The sequence below is a fragment of the Rhea americana genome, unplaced genomic scaffold (genome assembly GCF_003343005.1).
Source record: "Rhea americana isolate MKP2758 unplaced genomic scaffold, rheAme1 scaffold_14, whole genome shotgun sequence".
Taxonomy (NCBI): domain Eukaryota; kingdom Metazoa; phylum Chordata; class Aves; order Rheiformes; family Rheidae; genus Rhea; species Rhea americana.
The window spans coordinates 1,054,147-1,078,725 of NW_028185483.1; the positions used below are offsets into that span (position 1 = coordinate 1,054,147).

Here is a 24,579-nt window from a genome sequence, read left to right on the forward strand (position 1 = left end):
TAAGAAGACGCACTTATTAAAAATCTTTGTTGTGCAAGAATGTGTATATTGTAGAAGAAAAGGAGCTAGTGAAGACACGTACACTCAGAATGCTCTTGTGGAGTACAGTCAAGTTCAATAAACTGTAAGTCACAGTGCTTGGCCCAAAAAGCATTTTACAGCATCCTTGAGGAATTGTTATTAGCCATTTTTCCCCCAAGTTTATGCTGTTACTGACTCATTCCCTGCCAGACAGGGATTCACAAATGTTTTTGTATTGCACATTTTTTTTTAATGTCAATATTGGTTTGTGGGCTGTGTTCCCCCTGGTTCTTGGTTATACAGAACACTTTTCTTCCTCAACTACATGCGTGGTGAGGATGTTTAGTAGAGGCAGCTAGACTAAATCTAGTCGGAAGTAAAAGCCTCAAAGAGGATACAACATGGATGCAGCAAGCTGAGCACCAAACGTGTCCATCTGCCCATCTGTTCCTGTGGTACCCATTACTTGCTAATGGAAGCATAATCAGTGTCCATTCAGAAATAAATAGGTAACCTCTAACTGAGAGATACTAATTATAATCAGAGCAGGAATACTTCATACAAAGGTGCTGAGGATAACACATCTTTCTTACTCAGTTATATTTTTGAAGCAAAATATTTTTTTTCTCCCCTAGGAATTATACTTTAATGCATTTATCAACAGGCAACTGTGTATTAAACAAAAACTATGCAAACAGGCTTTGAATGATGAGTTACCACGGTGGGGAGGGAGGGGTGGTATTTGGGTGCAAATTATTTCTGTGCAGGAAACTATGCCATGTGTATGCAATTAATTCCTCCAAATGTACATGCAAAATGGGAGTGTAAACTTAGGTGAAATCCTTGCTGAATTAAATCTGTCTGTGAAATCTTCAGGTACTTGTGTTTAGGAATGAAGAGTGATTCAGAGCACAAGGCATCCACGTTGCCCCTTCAGGAAAGCTGTTTTGTGTTTGCGTCAGGTACTTGCATCCCCCTGGGAGCCCTGCAGGGCTGTTACTCCCCTGTGCTGTTGCCATTGACATGTTATCAAACTCTTTGGGGATCTGCCAAGGTTCTTGTTTTCTTTGGTTTTACAGTGGGACAATTGACATGTTTTCCATGCATTATTCTCATTTACGCTTCTTGTAGAAAATAATCCTTTGAAATACTGAACTGAAATCTTTCTTGCACTCAGAGACTGCCTATTTGATAAGGTTACTTTTGGCAATAGTTTTAAATTAACTTATTCATTCATTAATTTTTTAAAAGTTTTTTATTTGAGAAGAATTATCGTAGATGGAATCTGGGAGGGGAAATACTTGGTGTGTATTCTTTGATATTATTTTTTTTCAATTCATTTTCAGTTAATATTATGCATTTGTCTTTGTGATCTTCGACTGAGACATAGCATTATAATAGAGAGTGAGCTCTTAGTTCCCTTGAAGGACCAGGACTCCCTAGCTGTTTTGAATAACCACTATGTGTTGTTGTGGGGTTTTTTGTTTGTTTTAAGGGTCTTACCTTTTTTAATTGTTGGAGTAACCTTTCTTCCTATTTCTGTATTAAATTCCTGCTTTAATGTCATATAATTTTATTTGGTTTCATAAGATCTTAGATATTGTTACAGCCCTTTATGGAAAGTTAAATTTGTGGAGTGTATTTAGCAGGGGAAAACTGAAAATACACACAATTGTAATATTAACCTTCACTTGCTGTACATTTAATACTATTGTAGTGTGGTGTTTTTTCCAAACCCTTTTCTGCTTAGGTGAGGGAACCTTATTTGACAATGTATTATATTAGCCTGCAGTTGTGCCAGAGAATCAGAGCTCCTTCCTGATGATATTAACAGGGTGGTGTGGATTTTTGCCAACTATTGTAGCAAAGCTTTTAGATTTGCAGCCTCTTGAAAGACTTTCCAGGGAAAGTTTTAAACAAAGTGGGCCCAGATTCATTACTGTATCAGGACCAAATTTCTGAGGCGGGCTCACGCGTGTGCCCAGACGGCCTGTGGAGGTGGGGATTAAGCCGAGGCGCGTGCGGCTGCTTCCCCCCGCCGGGCTCTGCTGGCTGGCGCTAGCTTCAGGTGCACGCGTTCCCCTTAGAAAAAGGTAGAATGCTCTGTATCCTTTCAGCTCTTACATGGCCTAATTCCTTCAGAATCATAAAATTATTTTTTTGCTATTGGGAAAAATCCCAGATAATTGTGTTAACCACCAAGGTAATATTCCCAGGCAACGCCTGGGCGGTAGCTACGCTGTTGTGTGAACAGTGCGATCTTTCTGCTTCTCCTAATTTCTTCTGTGCTTGGCTTCCGTAAATGATAGACTGGGAGAAACTGTAGGGTTTGTTGCTGAGAGGGGTGCCCGGTCGCAGCAGTTGCTCCATTTACGTGCTTGCAGCTGCGTCTCGGTCCCGTGTTTATCTGTGGCCGTTGCGGGAGCGTAGCGCTGATCCGGAGACAGAGATGAGAGCTTCTCGTCTCTGTCTCATGGTCAAAATGAAGGGTTAAGAAGAGGTCTGTGCCTCCAGGGAGGGCTAACCGGAGCGCTGGAAAGCTTTTCCAGTGTGCTGGAGCAAATGCAGGCTGTCAGACACGATCAGGCCCGTTTCGTAACTGGAGTGTGAAGAGGTTCACAAGATTCCAATTAACCGTCTCTGATGTCCCTTAATTCACGATAAATTCATATGATTGGGCAATAATTGGAGTATATGTAAAGTCTTAGTCCTTAGAATTATCGTTGTATGAACTTACTTTCTTCAATGCAAGTGAGTTTTTGCCAATCTAGTTTTGAACAAAAGCTTGAAAAAGTTGTCACTAATGGTTAAATGCCAGAAAGAATATTAGATGATCTCCAAAATTTATTTTTTCACATTCTGACTTGAAAATTATTTTTGCTCACGTGAGGTAGTTCAGATACAACTGATCTTTAAAATAACTAAGCTCACCGTAAGACATTGGATGCAGCTTAATGCAACACAAAAAGAAAATTCATGAAGAACCTGGAGCTCCCAGGTTGTGTCTTCCCTCCTTCTTCCCAAACAGTGTCATGTAAGTGTAGAATGGTTTTATTTATTATCTAATTTAGTGATATCTATTGGAAGAATTCCTTTTATTTTAATTCTGCTCAAGAAGCAATGCAGCTTTAATTAGACTTGCACTAACCTGCAGCCGCCATAGCCTAATCAGCTGTCACACACTAGTTGTAAGGTTGGAAACCAAATCAAGGACTGAAGTTGGAGATTTGAAGATTTCTCACATAGAAAGAAGGTGAGATCAACTTAATCAGTTTGACAGTGGTCCGTTTCTATGGCAGCGAGCAACCTTTACCAAATGCTGCAGTATTTTGTAGGGCTATTTGTGTTTTAATACACCAACTCTATTTCATCAGTAATGTGCAAAGATGGATCTGAAAGGAACTTCTGGGTGTCACCAGTCCATCCTTCTGCCCAAGACAGGACTCATTTTGCCTGTGTCAGTCCTGATAGATAGTTTTGTATCCTTGAATCATAAAGATCTGTAGTGATAGGGATGTGGCAGCTTCCCCAGACAGCCTGTTGTGTGCTTCACCATACCTGCTGGTGACCAGGATGCTGAACTTGAATCTTTTGTGCTGCAGTCTCAGCTCATTCATCTTGGTCCCATCCACCAAAGGTGTACAGAACATGTTATTCCCGTTCGTTCTTTGCAGCAGCCTTCCAGGTCGCTGCCTGAAGGTGTGGGGAGCATGTTAGCCAGAGCGGGGGCCTCAGCTGTCCACTGTGTCGCTGATACAGGACCAAAACAGGGACATGGAAGGCAACTTGCAGAGCAATGAGATGATGAGTGCCCTTCTCACCTTGAAAGTGCGGAGCCTAACTCTTTGCCGTGCCACCATCGTTAGCCTGACGCGATGGCCCAAGTGCAGTGTGCTACACCAAGGTTGAGCTGGACGATTTTACTGGGTTCAGTTGGGCCTGTTAAGTCAAATTCTCAGTAGATTTGCAGATAGCCTTTTTAGAAGAGATCAGCTGTGGGTCTGCCTAGCTCCCTACAGGCAGGTGCTCTGTGCTCATCAGGCTTCCTTTGCAGGTGGACTCCCAGGCTCTCGCTACCACTTTGGCTGTATTAAGCCAATATAAAGGATAAATAGACAATAAAAAGAGCACAGAAGGATATTTGTATTTTCACTAAACTACAGACTGCATCCATGAGCTCTCACATATCATCACTGATATGTTAACAGCTCGGAGGAGTGTGTATGCTCAGCTGTACCCCAGCAAATGCAGGAGTTGTCAGCTCACTTGTACCCAGGGGCTGAACACAAAATCCCATTTCTCTGCTTCAAAAAGTGAAGCTGTCTAGCTTTCTTATTTGTTTGTTTTTTATTGATAAGCAGTGACATTAATAATAGAAACAGTCTTTTTGGTGCAACAGTAAAAATATGGAAATTATTCTTCAAAGTGTGACTCTGAATACTGTTGTTTTTAACTTTCACTGTCAGCAAGGCATAAAATATGCTGTCAGTTTTATGATGCCCAGAATTCATCGATGTTTAATATTTTACTGTGATAATGATGCATGACCAAAAAATCTGAACCTTAAATTAAGCTAGGGGGTATTGCGGTTGTTTGTAACAAATCACCTGCTGAATTTTTAAACTTCTTTTTTTGGAAGGGTTTAATGTAGCTTAGTTAAAAGCACGGCCATGAAAGGCCAAAAAAGGATCTCCCGCCGCTGATCGTAAGGCAGGGCAGAATAAAGGATCCCAGGAGACGGGCAGCCGCAGGGGGGGGTTTCGAGGCACCAGCTGCAGGGACCCGCAGGCTGCTGGTCGCGGTCCGCAGACGTTTTGGTGGCGTGATGGATGCTCAGCCTTCAGGTTAAGAACACTCCGAAATTATCACTCTTACAGTGACCTCTGTCGGTTAGTTCCTGAAACTCGGAGGTGAGGGGTTTATTTTGTTTGTTTTTTGTTTTTTATTTTGGTGGTTCTGAAGTTGTTGGGTTTTTTGCCAGTTACATTTGATTGCCTGCCTTAGTCATTTTGACAGTGTTTAAAAAAAAAAAAAAACAGAAAGGCCACATTCGTGTCTCAACAGAAGGCTGAAGGTTCAAGGATTCAGGCTGCTCTGGTAAAGCTTTTAGTAGCAGCAGTGGGCAGGGAAGATAAGATGCTTCTGGCATACAAAAGAGTAGTGAATTAGAACATTGAACTACACTTTATTTATTACACCTAAATACGCTAAATTATGTCAAGACAGAAAGAAAAGTGAAGTAAGCAATTGTGTTTTGTTATGTTCACTTTGTTTTCTTACTCCTCTTTTATGCTTATTCTGGAAAGTATTCCTCTGATCTAAATTGGAAGTGGTTTGAATAGTTTCTCCACTAGTAAGATTTGATCTTTAGCAACTGGGGGCAGGATATTGCTGTGGTTGTGCGAAATGCATGTGAAGACAGGGACAGAATCTGGTGATTCATGGTGCTAAAGTATCATGCTAAATAACCACTTCATTAAATGACTACTTAATTAAAGCAGATTATAACTGAAGTTGCCAGACAGATAGCATCTGTCATAAAACTTCTGGGCTGTTGAGGGCATGAGAGACAGCCAAAATGGGAAGTACTGGAACTGCCTGACCTAAAGGTCCCCTGATCAGTAATTGCTGCCATGCACTGGTTATGGCTGAAGGTCCTTTACCGGACAGCTCCTTTGAAACTAATGAAGCCTTGCCACATGAATGCCATTATACTTGGTCAGAAATTCAAACTAATGAAGCCTTGCTGTATGAATGCTGCTACCTTTAATCAAAAATCCAGACTTTAACAAATGTAATAGCTCAGCTAGAGGAGCATTAGACTGAAGATCTAAAGGTCCCTGGTTCAAGCCAAGGCTTCAGCAAGGGGGGTCCTTGTTGCTGCAACCCTGTCTGACATGCCCTAGGTGACCCTGCTTGAGCAGGGGGTTGGACCAGATGGTCTCCAGAGGTCCCTTCCAACCTTACCGATTCTGTGATTCTAATGTTGTCATCAGAACTAGGGCTACTGATAGCTAGGTAATTCAATAAAAATGAAACTTTCTGCAAAAAAAGAAAAAGCTGCAGTATTAAATTGTTTATTCTAAGTAGCATAGATCTTAGCCAAATTCAGAGGAATCATATTGTAGGAATTGAGAGTTATTAACCCTGCAGCCCTGTCCTGCCAGGGGAAGCTGAGAGATACAGAGAGGTAGAGTTTTCTTGGACCCTTCTGCTGAACTGGTAGGAACCTTCAGCTCCATCTGTAGGACATGAATTGTCTGTCTGTGGAGGTTAGAAATGCAATACTGAGTCACTGAAAATTCTGGAAAAGAAGTGCTTCAGCTGAATTAAATCCATAATTTTAATTAAAAAATTTTGTGCACTGTATTGCAGAAAACTCCGGTGAAGGTAATGCAAGCTCTGTGACATCTGCTGATAAATAAGCACAATTTTTTAGTGATATTTCTAAGAGAACGTAAATCTTGAATCAGAAGTTTTAGCCTCATAATGATACTGTAGTTATTTGTCCGTTTGTGAGAACACAGCAGTGTACAATGACATTAAACAGTGCCACTGTCCAGTTATGTTTGTGTATGAACTGTACACATGAATTTGCCATTGAAATATGAAATAATTACAATGAACTTTGCCTATGACTTTTTTATTTTCAGCAAAATATTTTAAAAGCCATTTCAGGGATCTTTTATTTTGTTCAGGTATTATTTTTTAACAAAATTTTTCTGGAAGGGAATGTTTTGGAGTGAATTATTAAGACTGTGAATTGCTTTTTGGAAGTTATTTTGCTGTATATTTAAGCACAGATTCTACATGCTTTTATAGTTCTCCGAAACAAGAAGTGAAGTTCACTCAGTGGTTGATTGGGAATGTGCCTGGAAGGACAGTGTTGGAGTCGGGACCCAGCATCTTGTGTTCTAGGATGCTAAGCGACGAGAAGCCTGTTAAAGTAGGAGTTTGGTAGTCTAAGTACACTCCCAAATTCATATAGCAGGTTAGATTAAAAACTTAAGATTTTAGTTAAGAGTAGAATTACTATTTTGTAGTAGTGGTCTCATGTTGATTTAAAGCACTGTGTAGATCAGGTAAATAAATATTCCCTTCTGTAAATCCTCTATATTGGGATAAAAAGAATGAGGAATAATTCTGTTGTTATGGTTTGAGTGACACTCTTGAAGGCTGCCTTGGGTTTAAATAGGCCCCTATCTTATTAGAATAAGTGGTTGTCAAATATGTGTAAGCACATGAAAGAAGTAATAAAAAATAATTAAAATCTCTCTAATTAGATCTCTTTGTCATTATGCTTACAGTGAATAGCATACTGGCTTGATAAGTTCTGACAATTGCAGGTACAAATAAGTATGTCTAATTATCTAGATGTATTCTGACGTTCATTGATATAAATTGAATAATTTGGAAAATGGTAACAGCAAGCATAATTCAAAGGCAAGAAGCTGGACTGCAAGGACAGGTTGAAGCAAACAAGCGTGATGTCCCTGTTCTATTTTTTTCTTGTGTCTGTTCTGGAGCTGATATTCAGGAAGCAGTCAGCTAGACCTGGCCATTGAAAATCTGTGGCCACCTTCTCTTCTGGCAGTAAGTAGCATAAAGGACTCTGGGGAGGGAGAGGGGAAGGAAGCAGAAGGAAGGCGACCTTCAGAGCCAGACTGCACAACCTCCACTCCGGCAGCCTTCCTTACCTTTTCATTCCTTCCTGTGTCAGACCAATAATTCAGTTACGTCTATACTCTTCAGATCCCTTTGTCTGTGTTTTCTGATTTGGTCATACTCTCAGGCGAAATATGATGAATTAAAAAAAAAATCATTTGTAATGGCTTGAAGTATTAGTTATGCAGGCTTGGAAAAATCATTTATAATACCATGAAGCGTTAACAATATAACAAGTGGACTTGGAATTTGCACTGCTTAGAAGTTTACTGTGACAAAATCGGTACCACAAGACTCCAGTTTGCTTTAGAATAAAATCAGTAAGCTTAATTTGGTGGGAAAATGTTATGTTGAAATCTATTCCCCAGAGTGGAAACACTTGAATTATTTTAAGTTAGCAGGGGGACGCTTAATTGTCCAGAATGGTTTCTAACTATTAAAAGCATTTTAAAAGAAGAGCCTTAAGTAGGTGGTTATTTAATGGTTGAAGTTTATTTTGCGTATTGGTTACCAGGTCGTTTGGGGAATTCTGAACTATTCTCCTCATATTTCCTTTAACCCTGCTGCTTTCTTTCTCACTCACAGCTCAAAAAAATGTTATTTTTCTGCACTTGAACAAGCGCTCTCAACAGCCTGTAAATACTATTGCTTCTTTCACTTGTGAGGGCAGCCTAAAAAATGCATATGATACCACTACTATGAAACGAGAGGGGGAAGGAGACTGTAAAGAATTCAGCTCTGGACAGGTGGTTTAAGGCATTGTTTTTCTATTCAGTTCTCCATCTTCTTGCTGTGTGAAATGGGTCAAGCCAATTTATTCTCTTGACCTGGAGTTTCCTCCACTTTTCTTTCTCCTCTATATTTAAACTGTAAAAAAAAAAAAAAAATTGTTTAAGTGCTTGGGCCTCAGTGCCGATACAGCGCTGAGCGTGGTCTCCTTCCAAAACACTTCCAAAGCAAGGAGAATTTTTGTCCTCAGGTGTCACTATTTTTGCTTCCGAAATCTTTTACAGGACGTGTACGTCATATATAGATGCAGCCCATGCGACTGGGTTTGTATGGGTGTGGATCCAGAGCTCGCGAACCCTGCTGGGATGTGCGTGAAGGTGGTTCGCAGCTCTGTCTCTGGGGTCATCACGGGCTCAGCACAGCTCTCGGCAGAGTCGCACCTGAGACGCACAGAAATTGCTGGCAAACAGGGCAGTGGGGAAGGTGGGGGAGAGTGGCGATACACAAGGACTGAGAACTAACTGCTCATTACACGGACACCCTTTTGGTTCGGTTACTTCTCAGGATTGAAGGATTAACTGCTCAAGTGTTTAGTCTGAGTTATGTGAAGAAGGAAACGTATTGCTTTACATTAAAAATATGAAAAAAGCTAGATGAGCTCATCGTTGTATAGATCTGTGTCTGGTTTGGGCCATTATAAATTTAATATCAAGAGAATAACTACTTAGTTACTATGAAAGCAAAACTCCTTATAGGAAGAAAAAAAAATAGTCCTCCAAGTATTTTCATGTTACATACGGAGAGAAATGTCCTTGGGATGTTGTGAATCGCACTAAGATACAGGGAGGCAGCAAGCAGAAGTTTCAAGAGAAACACTCCAGGAATTTGTTAGGTTTTTCTAAGGAGACATACCATTGAGAACAGCAGGGCTCCTGAAACACTTAGGTTTTCCTGGGCTTTTGTTCTCCTGGAATTTTGTTGTAGCAGGCTTTAAGGGACTTAGACAAAAAGAAAAGAAAAGAAAAATTGCCTAGATTTTCAGAAGTTAATCCAGAGAGGTTGGATGGCTTTGAAACTACAGCATGTGGAAATACCAGGCATGGTCAAATACACTGGATATTTCAGAGACTTCTGAGCAGCAGCTCGTTGTTCACTTGCCAGGATCCTGGTTTCAGCTGTTACAGGGTCACCTTTACTCTTAATGCACCAGGCAGTGAGAAGGGGCTTGGCAGAGAGGAGGTGTAAGCTGCTTTTTTCTCCTGAGTAGTTAGCCTCTGTTATGTGTTATGGTATTGCATCTTACATTTACTGTCTATATAAGAGACACTTCAAATGGGTGGAAAAGATTCCTTATCTCATTAGGTATTCTGCTGCACCAAACATGTATGGTTTCATCCAGGTAATTGGCCTTTGAAGGTGGAATGTAATAGATAACTAGACTCTGGAGCTGAGATTCACTTTTCTGCTTTTGTTACTATTTTCTTACTTTGAGGCTTGCTTTCTTTCTCTGTAGGCTGTTCTGTCTATTCCATCTTTCCTGAAAGAAATCATGCTGTAACTGTGCTGTGCAAATATAGCACAACATGAAATGCAAGGAACAGAAGCAAAATGGAAGTCAACTCATGGCAGAATAATCAGTTTTGCCCTAAACTGGAAAACAGAATTTAAATGTTAATCTACGAAACAAATGGGACTGCTTTATATAAAAGTTTGATAGCGATACTGGTCAGGAGGCTGGAGAGGAGAAGCCAAGGGAATGGGATCGCCTCAGTGTGGAGAATAGATGGTTTTGTGTGAGTCTTAACAGCAGCCCAGTACTGACGGGGAGAGAACTGAGAAGGTGGAGACATGCTCTTCATGGTGTATGGCAGCAGGAGGAAAGACAAAAGACGTGATTTGAGATGAAGTTCAGACTGTGTATGAGGCAGAAGCTTTTCACCTTGAGGACAGTTACGCCGTGGAGCAGGCTGCTCAGGGGGGTTGTGCCTCTTATCATCGAGCTGGCCCTGCTTTGAGCAGGAGGTTGGACCAGAGGCCTCCTGAGGTCCCTTCCCACCTGAACTGTTCCGTGAATGTGTGGTGCTTTGATGTTTGGATGTTCCTTTCAGACATCATGTTGCTAGAGAAGCTGCGGGAGGACGTGTAAGCTGTAGTCGAGCTTTGTCAGCGAGACAGGGTGCTTGCTCTGGATGGATTGGGAGAGGATGTTTGTGTTGGCGAGGACAAGGCCACTTGACCGAGGAAGGGAAGCAGAGAACCTCTGTAGCAGTGACGTAGCTGGAGGTCTTTAATTCGAAGCTGACCTATTTATTCTTACCTGAGTCTGAGAGGGAAACAACAGGCTTTGCTGTATAGTACAAGTCTTGCTTTAGGTGTTGGAGTCGTACTTCTATGTCAAAATAAATGAATCTTTAAGAGGAGCCTTAACTTGTAGTGTAAATGATTAGTTTCAGTCTTAACGACTACAGCAGTGTTGAATACACTCATATTTTGCAGCCCTCTGTTTTTGTGTAAGAATTCCTAAGGCCAATTATTTAACTTTTATATGACTGTTGTGACTTAAATGCTCTTGAAATGTCTTGTGCTCATTTCAAATTCAGAAGGAAGTACGTTCAAGAGAGCTGAGAGCAAACTGGCTCTTACAGTTCACTCTTAAGGCAAAATGTCCAGATTGTGTTGAGTGAACACCTTGGCAGTGGTTCATATCCACATTTTATTATCTTGTATAGCTGTTCTGTGTTGACTATAATCACATAATGATATAAAAGGCCAGATGTCCCTTGTGAAACTTGACAGTTTATATCAACTAAGTACTTTTTTATTTGTCATTCTTTTCATGTTCTTGAGAGGAAGTATCAAAAATAAGATGACAGTAAAACCAGATCCCTTTTATTTTTAAAGGTGGCAGTTTATGATACTCACCGTTCATACAGTTAGACGTGCTAAAATATTTAACAAGCGGTCTGTAAAGAAATAGTTGAGTACTACTTCAAAAAGAAGCTGTATTGTATGCCTCCAGTTCTTCTGAGACTTCTGTCTGTCTCTGTTTCTCAGTGAGACTTTTAATTTTCTGGTTAATTGTTTTTGTGGACAAAGTTTCGGAAGGGAGGTTGAGAAAGAGATTGGTAGGGATTCAAACTTGTCATGCTGTTGGACATCTGTGCTTCTTTTGGGTTAATTGCAATATGTTCATTTACTTTTAATTCTAAACAGCTTCTTTAAGGAGTCAGGATTTTATTACCAGATATAATAAACTCTTTGCTGTATGTACTGTTGCTTTCTGGGTTTTTTTATATTCGTTTGATCTTCAGAGATTATAGAAGAGCAAAAGTGAAAAATACCTAGGCAATCTTGCTGCTACAGCTATGACTGCTGATTTGTTGCTCTTTTATCTTTTGCAGTTAAAAGCAGAAGAAAAAAGGAAGTTTTTCACTTCAATCATGAGATTCTAGTTCTGAGAGCTGTTTAGATTAGTGTCATACCTGCTCTTTTCTTTAGGGCAGTGGATCTTATATTTTCATTACTTGGGTTGAAGAAAACATTTTATTTGACCTAATTGCACTTACAGCTTTTTTGCTGAAATCCCTTTTTCCTCCTCAGTAATTCCTTCAGGATTCAGGTTTATACACGTTTATTGTAACTTTCTTATTTTATTTATTCTGGTTTAAAACCAGCCTTTTTCAGTCCAAAACTATTTACCAAATTTGAAGAAATGAACACACAGTGCTGGCTAATCTAATGTAACATTTTTACTGAATATATTTTATTTGAAAATCTTTCACTGCGTTATATTTGTGTTCACAGATTAGTTAAATATCTTAAAGCTTCCTTTCTTTTTCCTTTACCCTGCCTTTTTCATTATATGACCTGTATGGACTTATTGAGGTATTTGTTTTATCACTGTGTTTACAAATAAATGCATGTTTAGAAAAAGAGAAGTTACAAAGATCTAAGTGGATTTTGCTAGCTCATCACAAGTGATTCTCGCAGCAAGCTTTTACTGTTATTCATTTTTATTATCTCTTGAATCTGAGGCATTAGGGGGAAGGAGAATGAACTGCAATAATGTGGTGTTGGATTAGCTGAGACACAGAGAAGGAAGTTTACTGTGCCCAGTTCTGGGCTCCCCAGTACAAGAGGGACATGGAACTACTGGAGAGAGTCCAACGTAGGGCTACGAAGATGATCAGAGGGCTGGAGCACCTGCCCTAGGAGGAGCGACTGCCAGAGCTGGGCCTCTTCAGCCTGGGGAAGGGAAGACCGAGAGGGGATCTTATCAATGTGCATAAGTACCTGAAGGGAGGGTGTCGAGGGGATGGGGCTGGACTCTCTTTAGTGATACCCAACAACAGGACGAGAGGCAACAGACACAAACTGGAACACGTGATATGAGGAAAAGCTGCTTCCCTGTGAGAGTGACAGAGCCCTGGCACAGGTTGCCCAGAGAGGCTGTGGAGTCTCCTTCTCTGGAGATATTCAAAACCCACCTAGACGCGATCCTGGGCAACGTGCTGTAGGTGACCCTGCTTGACTGTGGGGTTTGGACTAGATGATCTCCAGAGGTCCCTTCCAGCATCAGCCATTCTGTGAAATAACTCATTAACTCCTATAGTACAATTACTATATAAAATACATGAAAATAAATGTTTAGATTTATATGCATAATGGTGCACTGCTCAGTTTGAAGAAGGATGAGATTTTTTTTTTTGTTTTTGGTCACACGATAAAACGTATGAACCTTCCTTTTGGAAAGAATGAGGCTTACATTGCAGTGACACCCAAATGTCTTAATCTAATTAAATGCTATTAGTTACTGATTAAAAGTGCCTTCTAAAATTGTACAGGTGAAATTACACCATACTTAAGAAATCTTCCTGAATCATTTCTATGTCAACATTCCAAAAAAATGGAAACTCTCACATTGGCTAGGAATATTTAGTACCAAAAAAGTCTAATATAATAAAGCCTTAATTGAAAAAAAAAATCCTGAAAACCAAAGGAACCCTACAGTTAGAAACACACGGCCTTATTTCAAGTATCTAGAGAAGCTTTTAGTACCTTCACTGATCAGGTTGTCAGTAACACTTGGCTAGTGCATAGGAATTTTGTTTTATGATTTGGAAATGACTTCTCTATGTAAATGAAGCTTGACACTCTCTTAAATATGTTCTCTGATGTGAGGATGGCCCTTAATTCTCAGACTGGCAGGCAGCGTAGAGAGGACAGCTTAGGGGCTGGTAATTTACAGTCTATAGGCAGTGGGCTGTGGAGCGAGCTCCATTGCCTAGGTGGGAATGGTGGGCTCTTGATAGCTTTGGTGTTCAGATACCTGAAATTAAATGTTCTGAATATTCACTGCTGCTTTCAGAAGCAGAGGGACTCCACTGAGAGGACCACAGAGTCACTGGGGTTGGCAGGGACCTCTGGAGATCACATTGTGCAACCCTTTACTTAGGGCAAGGTCACCAAGAGCAGGTTGCCCAGGACCGTGTCCCTCCGAGTACTGAATATCTCCAGGGATGGAGACTCCGTGAGCTCTCTGGGCAGCTTGTTCCGGGGTTCAGGTACCCTCACAGTGAAGGAGCGTTTACCTGTATTCAAAGGTGTGCTCTCTTATGTTCAAAGAATACCCTGAAGTTTATTTGACTGGAGATGAAATGTTTTTATCTACTGGCTACTTTTATCTGACTACATGAGACTGGCAAGACTCATCAGAGAACAGGGGCAAAAATTTTCTGAGTTGTTGAACTGAAAAGCTAATACATTCAGAATCCACTTTCTTTCAGAAAGTTTTAAGCTACAGGATGAAAAAAAAACATTCATTATTCACAAATGACACTGATAGGGAAATCTCTTAAAATTGATAGATTATTCTAGTACTAAAAGGTCATAAAATATTCCAGAGACTTTTTACGTCCTTTGCTTGGTTCTGCTTCTCTTGGGTTCTTTTTGCAATAATGTCACTACTTACTTATTCTCTTCCATGCCTGGCTCCCTGCTGAACATAATCCTCAGCTTCCTTGTGGTTTGTGGTTGGCCTCTGAGGAAATTAGATGAAAATTTTTCCTTTAGTGTTTATTTTTATGCCAGTAATTGGCTCACTGTAATGTGTAATATCCCTGTTTGCCCTGTAGTGGACAAAAATTTAGAATAAAGCTACTTAGTTAGTCACTTGGATGTTTCTGTGTTACGTAGCACTGTTGCTATTCTGAGCAAGGAAAGCACGACCTTAAAGCTGTGCCATTAGAAAGAAGTGAGAAAAGCAGTAGGATCACAGCAACCCAGTTTATGCCATCAGAAAGATCTGTATCTGCCAGACTTTCCTTGGCAATGGAACAGATTATTCTGAATAACAATGCTCGGTCATTAAATAGACCTTATATAGTTAATATGCATGGAACATTTAATTAGATTTTAATGAGAAGTTATAAGTCAAACAGGGTATTAGAAATGCCTTGGAAATGCTTTAATTAAGCAGTGATAGACACAAATGTTAAACACAAACATATTTTTCCTGCTTGGATTCAGCAGCTATTCACAATAAAAATAATTCTGTTGATTTACCTAAAAGGCTTTTTTGCAAGACAAGTAAAGACAAAAATGTTTTGTGGGAACAGTGTGGAAGTTAAAAGGAAACATCCATGCAAGATTTCTATGCATCATTTTTTGTATTACAAAGTCATTTTTTATTAAGATCGAGGGATAATTTACATAAGTAAAGCAAACATGATAACCTTTGTGAAAGTATCATTGAAGAAAAAATACCGGGACCTAAGCTTTGTAAAAACCAGAAAAAAAAAATACAATGAATGGGTAAAATAGGGAAGTAGGAGGTTAATGCCTGGATGACACCTTGCATTCATGTAACAGGTTTCTTTCAGAAAAGGTACTGCCTAAGGAGCGCAGGCCATGAGGATTTTCCAGGGGGCTCCGTGTCGCCCTGGCTCAGCTCCCCGTGGGGACAATTTTAGCTTTCCTGTTTGGTAATAAAGTAGTTGAGATCGGTTGATCTCTCAGTTTTAGCTTTGTCCCCTATGTTGATATTAGAAAATAACACACAGATTGGGATAGTAATTAGTTCAGCAAGGCAGTGAGTTTAGAGCTATTTGAATGTGACTGCAGTTATTTTATTGGTGTGCAGTTAGCATGGTGATATGACTACTGCAGGCGATTTATATTGTCTTTGACTATGAGGGCGAATTGAATTTTCTGATTTTAGCTCCTGTATTAAAAAAAAAAGTTAATATAGTATAGGTTACTTTCTTTTTTATATTAGTTTTTAAACAACAAGGAATAAAAATGATATTGGATGAATGAATGAGAGCAATTACCAGATATTATACGAATACCTATCCATAAGAAAATTAAAATTTAATTGAAGCTTAATTATTGTTTTTATTTATTTTAATTAAATTTTAATTTGTTAAATTTATTGACCTAAGTAGAATTCATTAAATTTAAACTAAGTATTTAAAGTTAACTTACTTCTGGCCTATGGCAAAGAAACTTAAGCGGCTGTGGTTCTGCAGCCGCGGGTTTACCCGAATAGCCGGGGTATTCCAGGCCTCGGCGCTGGTTTGGCTGTTCTGTCCCGGCCGGTGCCTTTCGGAGGAGCTGCGGGCGAGCGCGTTATCCAGAGGCCCGTTGGTACGGGATTGATCTGTAAATCAGCATCCGCTCGCAGGTGCTTTGGGCTCCGGCTCTGTTTGGGGCAGCGCGTGGGTCCCGCGGGCGGGCGAGGGGCAGGTGCTGCCGCGTCCCCACTCAGCTCCCGCGGGGTTTTTGATGGAAGTGTTGAAAACAGGGTTGAAAATGAAATAGTATTATTTTCCATCTCCAAAGTAGGAAAACACTGCCTGCTGCTTCCTGGAAGGTGGGCTTCAATACTGCATATTAAACACAGGAGAAAAAGGAATTAGAAGTTTCTCGTACAACCTGTGTTTATTTGTTGTGGTGTGATAAACAGGTAAAAAGTATCCTGGTTCTTCTCTTGCCTATGACTATGACGTTGATGACCAGCGTTAGATGTATACCTAAACTCCCTCCTATTGCTGCATTTCATAAATTCTGTATTTCAGTATCCTGGCATCCCTTCGGAGAGGGGAGCAGGCTGCCCATGGATGGACATGGCCGTGCTGATGTGACTGCATCCACACTAGCACTGTAACTGTGCAGATGCAGTGACTGTGGCGTAATTTTTTAGGAAATGTAAAGCAGCAAAAAATGATTTGATTTCTCCCACTAGGAAGAGGATTTTTAGAGTAAGAAAACTAAGCAATAGCTATGAAAATACATTAAAAGGTTGGAAGAAACTCCAACCAGCTATATAGTATTTTAGAAGATGATGGTGCATTAATTTTTTAATCTATTTTTAAACAGACTCACCATGTGAAAGTCTGCTAAGGTTTAAAATAACACTAAGTCAAAGGCTTTAAATAACTAAGTGAAACATCTGGAGCCATAGGCTGTGTGTTTAAGGGTTTTAATCTTCTAGGAAGCAAAGTGTGTGACTGCTGTGATGAAGCTAAGCTCCAAGACGACTTTCATAGTTAAGTTTTCACTGTAATCTATCAGTGATATTTTAATCAACAGTGTAATTTCTGTATGAATTAATCTAAGTGATCCAAATAGGACATGCATAGGTTCAAAAATAGGAGACTAAAATATAGCTAATTTGTTATAAATAACATATAAAGTTTCCTAAGCCATTTCCAGAAACTGCTCTATTGATGATAATTTAGTTCTTATGCTCAGGCTTGAGACTGACTCTTAATCATAGGGGTTACCAAATTCTCTGTAGATGATACCTAGAACAGAACAAAATAACTCAATCCTAACACAGTTTTTATTAAACCACTTTGGGATACTTTTATTATGAAAGTGTGAGATTTTGAAGTCTGTTTCTATGATAAAGATGCACAAATCCAAACATTAGATGATAAGTGAAAGCAGATTTAAGAATGAAGGTTGATCTGTGAATAACAAATGACAGCTAAGTGAAAGTAATAGGAAATGATTTCAGGTACAAAAAGGTGATTTTACCTCATAATGAATTTTTGAGGTTGCAAAGTCAGTAGGCAAACCCTGTGAACCAGAAGCCTGAATAGACAAAAGGAAGTAACATTGCTTGTTTCAGGTAGTCTTGTGAATACTTTAGTCATAATATTTATTCCCAGTTAGTCTTCATCTTGTGTGAAATTCTCAGACTTCATACTATTTTGCACTGAAAGAATGAATTGCTGCAATACAATTCAGTGAAAACTATTTCTTTTGTGATCTCACACTCTACTTTTCTGCTTTTTTAATGTACTAAAGCTGCTTTGTTGTGCTGACTTTAAGGTTTGCACTTGAGTAAAAATAGGCTTTTTAAGAGTTTGCAGTGATCGGAATCAATCAATTTTTTATCAGGCAACCAAAGTAAGTAACTTATCACACCTCAGGAGGGTGCACAAGAACATGAAACTAGGGCATTGGAATTAATATTTTAGTACGCTGCACTTAAGCCATTACATGCTGTTTCGCTGATGACAATGAAACACAACTTGGGGAAGGAGTGGAAGAGAAGAGGCTCTTCTCTCGAGTATTTTTTCTTCTGTTACTTTTGTCAACAAAAACTTGAACTGACTGAGGAAGGCCATGATCTCCTAACTTGTTTTTCTACCTCACACCCCAGCTGCGAGCTAGTTTTCTCAGGTGCTCATTCCATTTTGTTCTTGTCTCTTTATCCCAGGAGATGTACGTGTAACGGTCCCGGAGAGCAAATAGACTCCGGGGGACTTGGGAAGTCAAAGTCTAATACTTTTCCTGGACACAGATTTTGGGCGGACACTTAAGTGCTTTGTTTTGATTCCCTTTATTTGAGGACTGTCAATAGACACTTGAGAATCTGTTGGAATAAATGCTTGTGTGACTGTAATTGCTGCCTGTCCTGTTCCTCATGCAAAGCTGTTGTATGAGCAATCCTGCGAGCAATCCCTTCTCTTTCGTATTTCCAGCCATCGTTCGAGTGCTGTTCCTGTCTCGTGTCTCATTGATGGCTTTGCAAGGTGGCTTCCAGCACTTTGAAAAGCATGAAGTTGCTTCAGTTTCAGGAGCCTGTCTGAATTGCTCAAAGCATAAGTATTTTCCGTAGGTGTACATGCCAGATTTCTATAGGCACGTGGACTGCACAGGAGTCTGCATATTACTGTGTCGGTTATACGGCTCCGAGTGTTTCAGGTTCACAAAATGTCCCATACAAGTGCTTTTGAGGGGACTCAAGTCCTGCTTGTTGTTTTTCTTGTATCCTAAGGATATCCTGTCAGAAGAGCATATTGCTGTTTGAGGGCTGGATGCAAGTCAGGATGGAAATGCTTTCTCTGCTAAGCTTTGTTTTTTCCCTTTGAATAGAGGAAGGAGGAAGAGCTTAACCTTAAAGAAGAGGCCATTGAGTAGCTTTTTTGCTTTTTATCTTGCATAAAGAGAAACATTATTATAAAAGATTTCATAATCAGAAAACACTGATCCCTGCAGTCAGTCAGGCCCCGTGACCAGAGCGCAATTCCCAAGCACCCTGTGCCGGGGAGCGGTGTCCTCCTTCCCACCGTGCCGGGCAGCATCACCCCCTCAGGGTGCTCCCACATGCCTGTGGGATCCCTTCCTTATTTACAGAGAGATGCGTTTTTTCCTCACTGATTTTACACGCTGACTGACAATTTAACCTGGACCATTGCATGTTGTTTTGCCATCAAAATTTTTCTTGCCTTAGCTGTGCTTCTTAAATAGAGCCATGCTAATTGAGGCATTTTTTTGTCAATGTATTGGTCGTGTTTCATGTTACTGCAATAACGTACTGCTATGCTGAACGAGATTGGAACAGAGCCTGTGCTTTCTGTGCGTGCTGCGGAGACTGGAGGTGCGGTGCCCACACCACTAATAGAAGATTTTGGAGCTGTAGGACAAGGAAAGGTTCTGTTGTTGTTGTTTGCCATGCAGTGCTCAGTTTGTAAAAAGAGCGCACGTGAGAAGTATAATTTCAGAACTAATTAGGACTCTGTCGGGTATGCCACGGTCAGAAACTAGGTATCTTTTCTCTAAGTCTCAGTGTCCCTGTACAAAAGTATTTTTTATGCAGCAGAACGATGTTAAGATAACGATGGAAAAATTTTATACTCAGATGTTTAAAACCCTGAGCTTAAGAGCAGAGATAGAACTTAAGCAGATATAGCAGGAATGTATTTTTTTTATGCTGTATATGAATCTTACTGTACCTTGAAATATTGGCTCTGTATGCCTGCAATGAAAACAGCAGTTGGTGTAAGAGTTCTGAAAAGGCTTCTGAGTACTCCTGCGGCATCGGAATGGCAGTTGGCTGAAACCTGTCGGCTGGCAGAAGTTTGTTTGCCGTTTCACCTGCTCCTCTTCGATTCATTTGTGATTTGTTACGCTAAAATATAGCTGTGACTGTTTTACTTTGCAGACGCGTAGCTCAATGGCCTGTGTTGAAACGGAGGGCAGCTGACGTGCTCACGGCGCTCCCTTCTTGCATAAACGTCCCTTCTCCAGTGAAGGACCCAGGCCTTGATTTACCAAGGTACTTAAGGCACTTTACGTTAGGCACCTGCTTAAATCTGTTCCACTGAGCAAAGCGTTAGCATAAATAGAAGTTTGGTGATGAATTGTGAGTCTTAAAGAACCAAACAGGATGTATTTCATTAGCAGCCTCTCTTGCTCGCAGCTGCTTTGCTAGGCAGGAAGCTCCATCATGCGGGAGCTTCAGCAGTGAATCTTTCTTCTCTCATACTCTGACATCAGCATGATGTTACTACTTGGTATGAAACTGTACTTACAGATTACATAGCTAAATATCTCCTTTCCACTGGCTTTGTGTATATCCAAGAGATTATACACAAATAAGGATTTCTCTGGTTTTGCTGTTTCTGTGGCTAGTGACCTCCATCATATCAGATGGAAAAACACTTTTTATTTATCTTGGTGAGTTCTTAAATTGGGATTGCCATTTCTCTTATACCACAAATATTTTATAAATATATTTTTTATATTTATGGTTTATTTTCTTGCCTCTTTTTCCTTGCCACACTGTAATATAATAGTTTTAGGATTTCTAGTCAGGTAGTCCTCACCAGCGTTAGGACCTCGTGCCAATACAACCAGCGCCTTTGCTTGCGCTGACGTACATCTAAAGAGCTTTATTCATATCAGTGCTGTGACTATTGGCAGTTACTGTCACTGTGGTGCTTTCTGTAGCTTGCTTCAAGAATGTCATTCAGAAAAGAAAAATAGAGTGCTTTTCTGTTAAAACAGCGGTTTGACATTTATTCCTGTTCAGGTACTGAGAAACCTCTCTCTCCAGTCCTAGCATTCTCTTTTCTAGAGAACCTGGAGACTCTTTATTTACTTCAGCTTGTTAAGAGGGGGGTTAAGATGTGTTTGAAATGGTAACGGGTCAGATCTTCAGCTGGCATGAATTATCATTGCACTCCTGAAAAAAGTGAAGGCAATTAATGCCACATATGGGTCTGGCCCAATAATTTTTTCTAATTTATTCTCTCTTCTTAACAGGAAAATTGCTTTGTTTCAGAAAGCCCCTTTGAAGACATTTCTAATTATCAGAAAATGAATTTATTTAATTAAGTTAGGTTTGCTATATAATTGATAAGAGTAATAAAGCAGCCACTGTGACTCCTTGCTCAGTGAATCTTTGCTTCAGAGAGGAGGGTGGGAAAGGTGTACGGCCTTTCTTGTTAGTACGTCTGATAGTTTGAAAGAGCGGACAGTCGCATCAGCTCACTTCTGTGACCTTCTGAAGTAACGTGTCTGCTGGCTTCCAAGAGGCAATAATTGATTCATTGGTAAGTAAAGTAGTTTCAGTGTTTTAGAACACTGATAAGTAAAATAAATAAAAATAAAGTAGATGTCAGTGTTCACTTTTGTCTAAACAGCGTGACACAAATTAAAGTAGTGCTGTTTGGGGAAATCGCCCAGACCACTCCCATGTATCAAAAGCATGTGTAAATGAAATTTGAGGCAGAAGCCACCTCCTTCCCCTCCCTCCCTACTTTTGCTGGAAGAACACTGCATCCTTCATTTTGTGATCATGGCCATGGTATTGCAGCAAATAAGTGCCAATTGCTTTAAAATCATAGATATAAAATTAAATATTAAAGAACTGTTAGAATCCACTACTCTGTTAATGATGGCTCACGCCCTGCATCTAGTTGTCATTTCTTTGGGTAAAATGTAGACAGCAGTATCTTGGCTTTTTTTCCAGTCTCCTCTGTAAAGATGGCCTATTTCTAATGGATAACCTTCGTCCCGTGCATGGCAAATGTGGGACAACTTTCGTGACTGACCTTACCTTCCTAATTTCTAGCACTTGAACAAGTGAAAAAATGAAATCTAATTAACTATGAACTAGATTAACTGCTGCAGGAAAACAGCTAATCTTTATTACTGATAGGAGAATAGTATCTCAAGTGCTGCTGAAAATGATCAAAGGATGTGGTAGAGAAAAATAAACATGTTTTTGGCCATTTCTGTCTTATTTCTTTCTTCGTTAGTACCATGACTTTGTTCCACATTCAAAAAAAAAAAAAAAAAAAATCTGCTGGATATACCAAGGAAGCCTGGGTTGGGGTTGGGCTTTGCGTCAGGAATGGTGCCGCCGCGGCACGAAGTCTTGGGCGCTCTTAACTGAAGTAGGTGTGCTGTTTTATACCTTGTTGTTAACTCTGCCAGCACTTAGTCAGGATTAAGTGCTTAGACCTTAGCAGTCCTGTCTGCGTCCCTCTGTAGTGGATTGACTTCGTACTTTAAAGAATAAAAATAAGTAGCTCTGGATGTAAGCAGGGGATCTTCATCCCAGCTCTGCAGAGGTGCTGTGTTTTCGCAGTGCAGATGGGGAGTCAGTCTTGGCTGTTCCTGCCAGATTCTTTTTTGGTCCTGACGTTAACGGTAATGGTGTGGGGGCTTTTTGATTTGTATGTTTTTGTTGGTCCTTCTGCCAGTCCTACAGGCAGCATTTTTGGAAGTATTCTCCCTTAATACTCTGCCTGAGGACACCTCCGTCCTTGGTGGGTATGAAAGAAAAAGCAGATTTTATGAGAGACCAGTGATTTCTGAAGAAGGCGGCACTAAAGAGGCAGTCACAAGCAGTCAGCAAGAATGGATAAAATCATAAGGAAGAAAATAGTAGGAAAATGCAGCAACATCTACTGATGGCTGTTTTATTCTTTCAGCTCTTCCTCTATATGAAGTCTGAAAGGGCTTTGTGTTCCCTTTTATGACAAGAAGTTTCCTGAATTCCTTACGTTACGATTTTTTTCTTCCCTTGAACAATCCTGTGAACTCGGATGTGGATGGATAGTGTTCAAGTTGCTCCCCTATTCTTACCAGTGATTCCAAGAACTGATTCATGTCAGCTCCTGTATCATTCCTGACTGAGCACAAAAACAATAATTCGGTTTCTAATGTACTTTATTATCTCCCTTAGTTTTCATAAGCATAAAACATTTCCCGAAACATTATAAGAAGATTAAAATTCAATTTGAATCCTAAATTATGCATGGCTTTCAATTTGGAATATTCTAGAGGTTTTTTTTTTTTTTTTTTGGTTTCCCAGCTTTTTAATGGCAAGAGAAAATATCTGTACTATCAAATGTATTTTTAATAGGTATTTCCTGTATTAGACAAAGCAGCTAACATCTACCCAATTTTACTAAAATGTCTAAATATTTAATTTTACAATTCCTAGTGCCAAATTTTTTGATAAATGGAATGTTTCCATTTATGGCTAAGGCTTAGAGGAAGCAAGCATATAAACAAAATTACCACCAGAAGGGAGAAAAATCCATTTAGTTAATTATTTTCCCTAAATATACACAGTAATATTTATCAAACTGCCAAAATATGAAAATAATAATCAGCAGAGTACAGCTTGAAAAGCATTAATAAAAGTTCAGGATGATTAAGCATCCTTATTTTAAATAAGGAGTAGGATATGAATATCTTTAAAACATTCAGTGCTACTAGAAATAGATGAATAATGTGTAAAAAATAATGAAAGCCTGAAAGCAGAGGTGAAGCTTTCAAATGCAGAGTTTTGCTCTAACATTCTTTTTTTTTTTGTATTTGAATTGAAACTACAGTCATCTCATATATTAAATGTGTTGTTCTGTCTGTCTTTCTCTGTATGCGTGTATGTAAGTGAATATTCAGAATAGATTGGAATCAATATGCTAGAGTTCGAAAAATCCCAGACCCGAGGTGCCCATTTTTTAATTTTGTAGTCAGATCATATTCAGATTTTCTTTATTGCTTTCCCATCTTTGCAGTTCCTTACTTGGAGACCTTTCAGGGGTTTTGCAATGTGGGGTTAGTTACTATTTGAAATGTACTGAAAAAAAAGGATCATTAAACACAAGCGATACTATTTATCCGTATATGTACAGTTCTGTTTTTTTTTTCTTTTTTAAGAAACACATACAAGTACAAAATTTGTTGTCTGTGGGAATATAGTCTTATCTTGACTTTCTCAGGCATACAGCATTTAAATGAATTCCACTTACACGAGCTTGATTCAGTAAGTCTGCTCAGCGTTGGCTCTCCGTATACCGATTTGCTTAATAAAATGTTTGCAGAAAGTGTTAGTATTTAAATGTGTATATTCATTCTTGTTATAAATTTGACATAGCAATTTCAGTGGCTTTATTGGTTCATAATTTTACCTTTGCTTATTGAATATGCAAAGCAATGCAGATAGATTTACAAATAAACACATTCATCCTCATGAATTGAAGTACATTTGAGGGCCTTAACTCTTCAGGATTTTTCTGAACATTCACATAAATGCTTTCATTAAATAGTCAGTATCATAGTGTATTTGTTCATAACTTATGAATGAGATATGTGGAAAAAATAATAAGCATTATAAATTCATTTTGTCAGTACTCAGAGTATGAAGTGCCTCTCAGTCTGAAATAAAGCTGTTTAACTGTGCCTCATTTTGAGAAATAGTACCTGTAATATTGATATTAACACACTCTAGATATGTTTCAGTAGTACTAAATAAATTTTTTCAATTACCTCTTTTAGTTGCAAACCTGAAGGCTTGGAGCCAGCAAAACTACTGGTGAATTTGTGTCATACTTCATAAATAATTTTAGC

At 39.5% G+C, this 24,579-nt stretch overlaps 1 protein-coding gene across 1 annotated transcript in view; it reads left to right on the forward strand.

Moving 5' to 3' along the window:
- Positions 1-24,579, forward strand: part of CLSTN2 (calsyntenin 2) — a 422,996-nt gene that overhangs the window by 201,862 nt on the left and 196,555 nt on the right. The window lies entirely within an intron of this gene.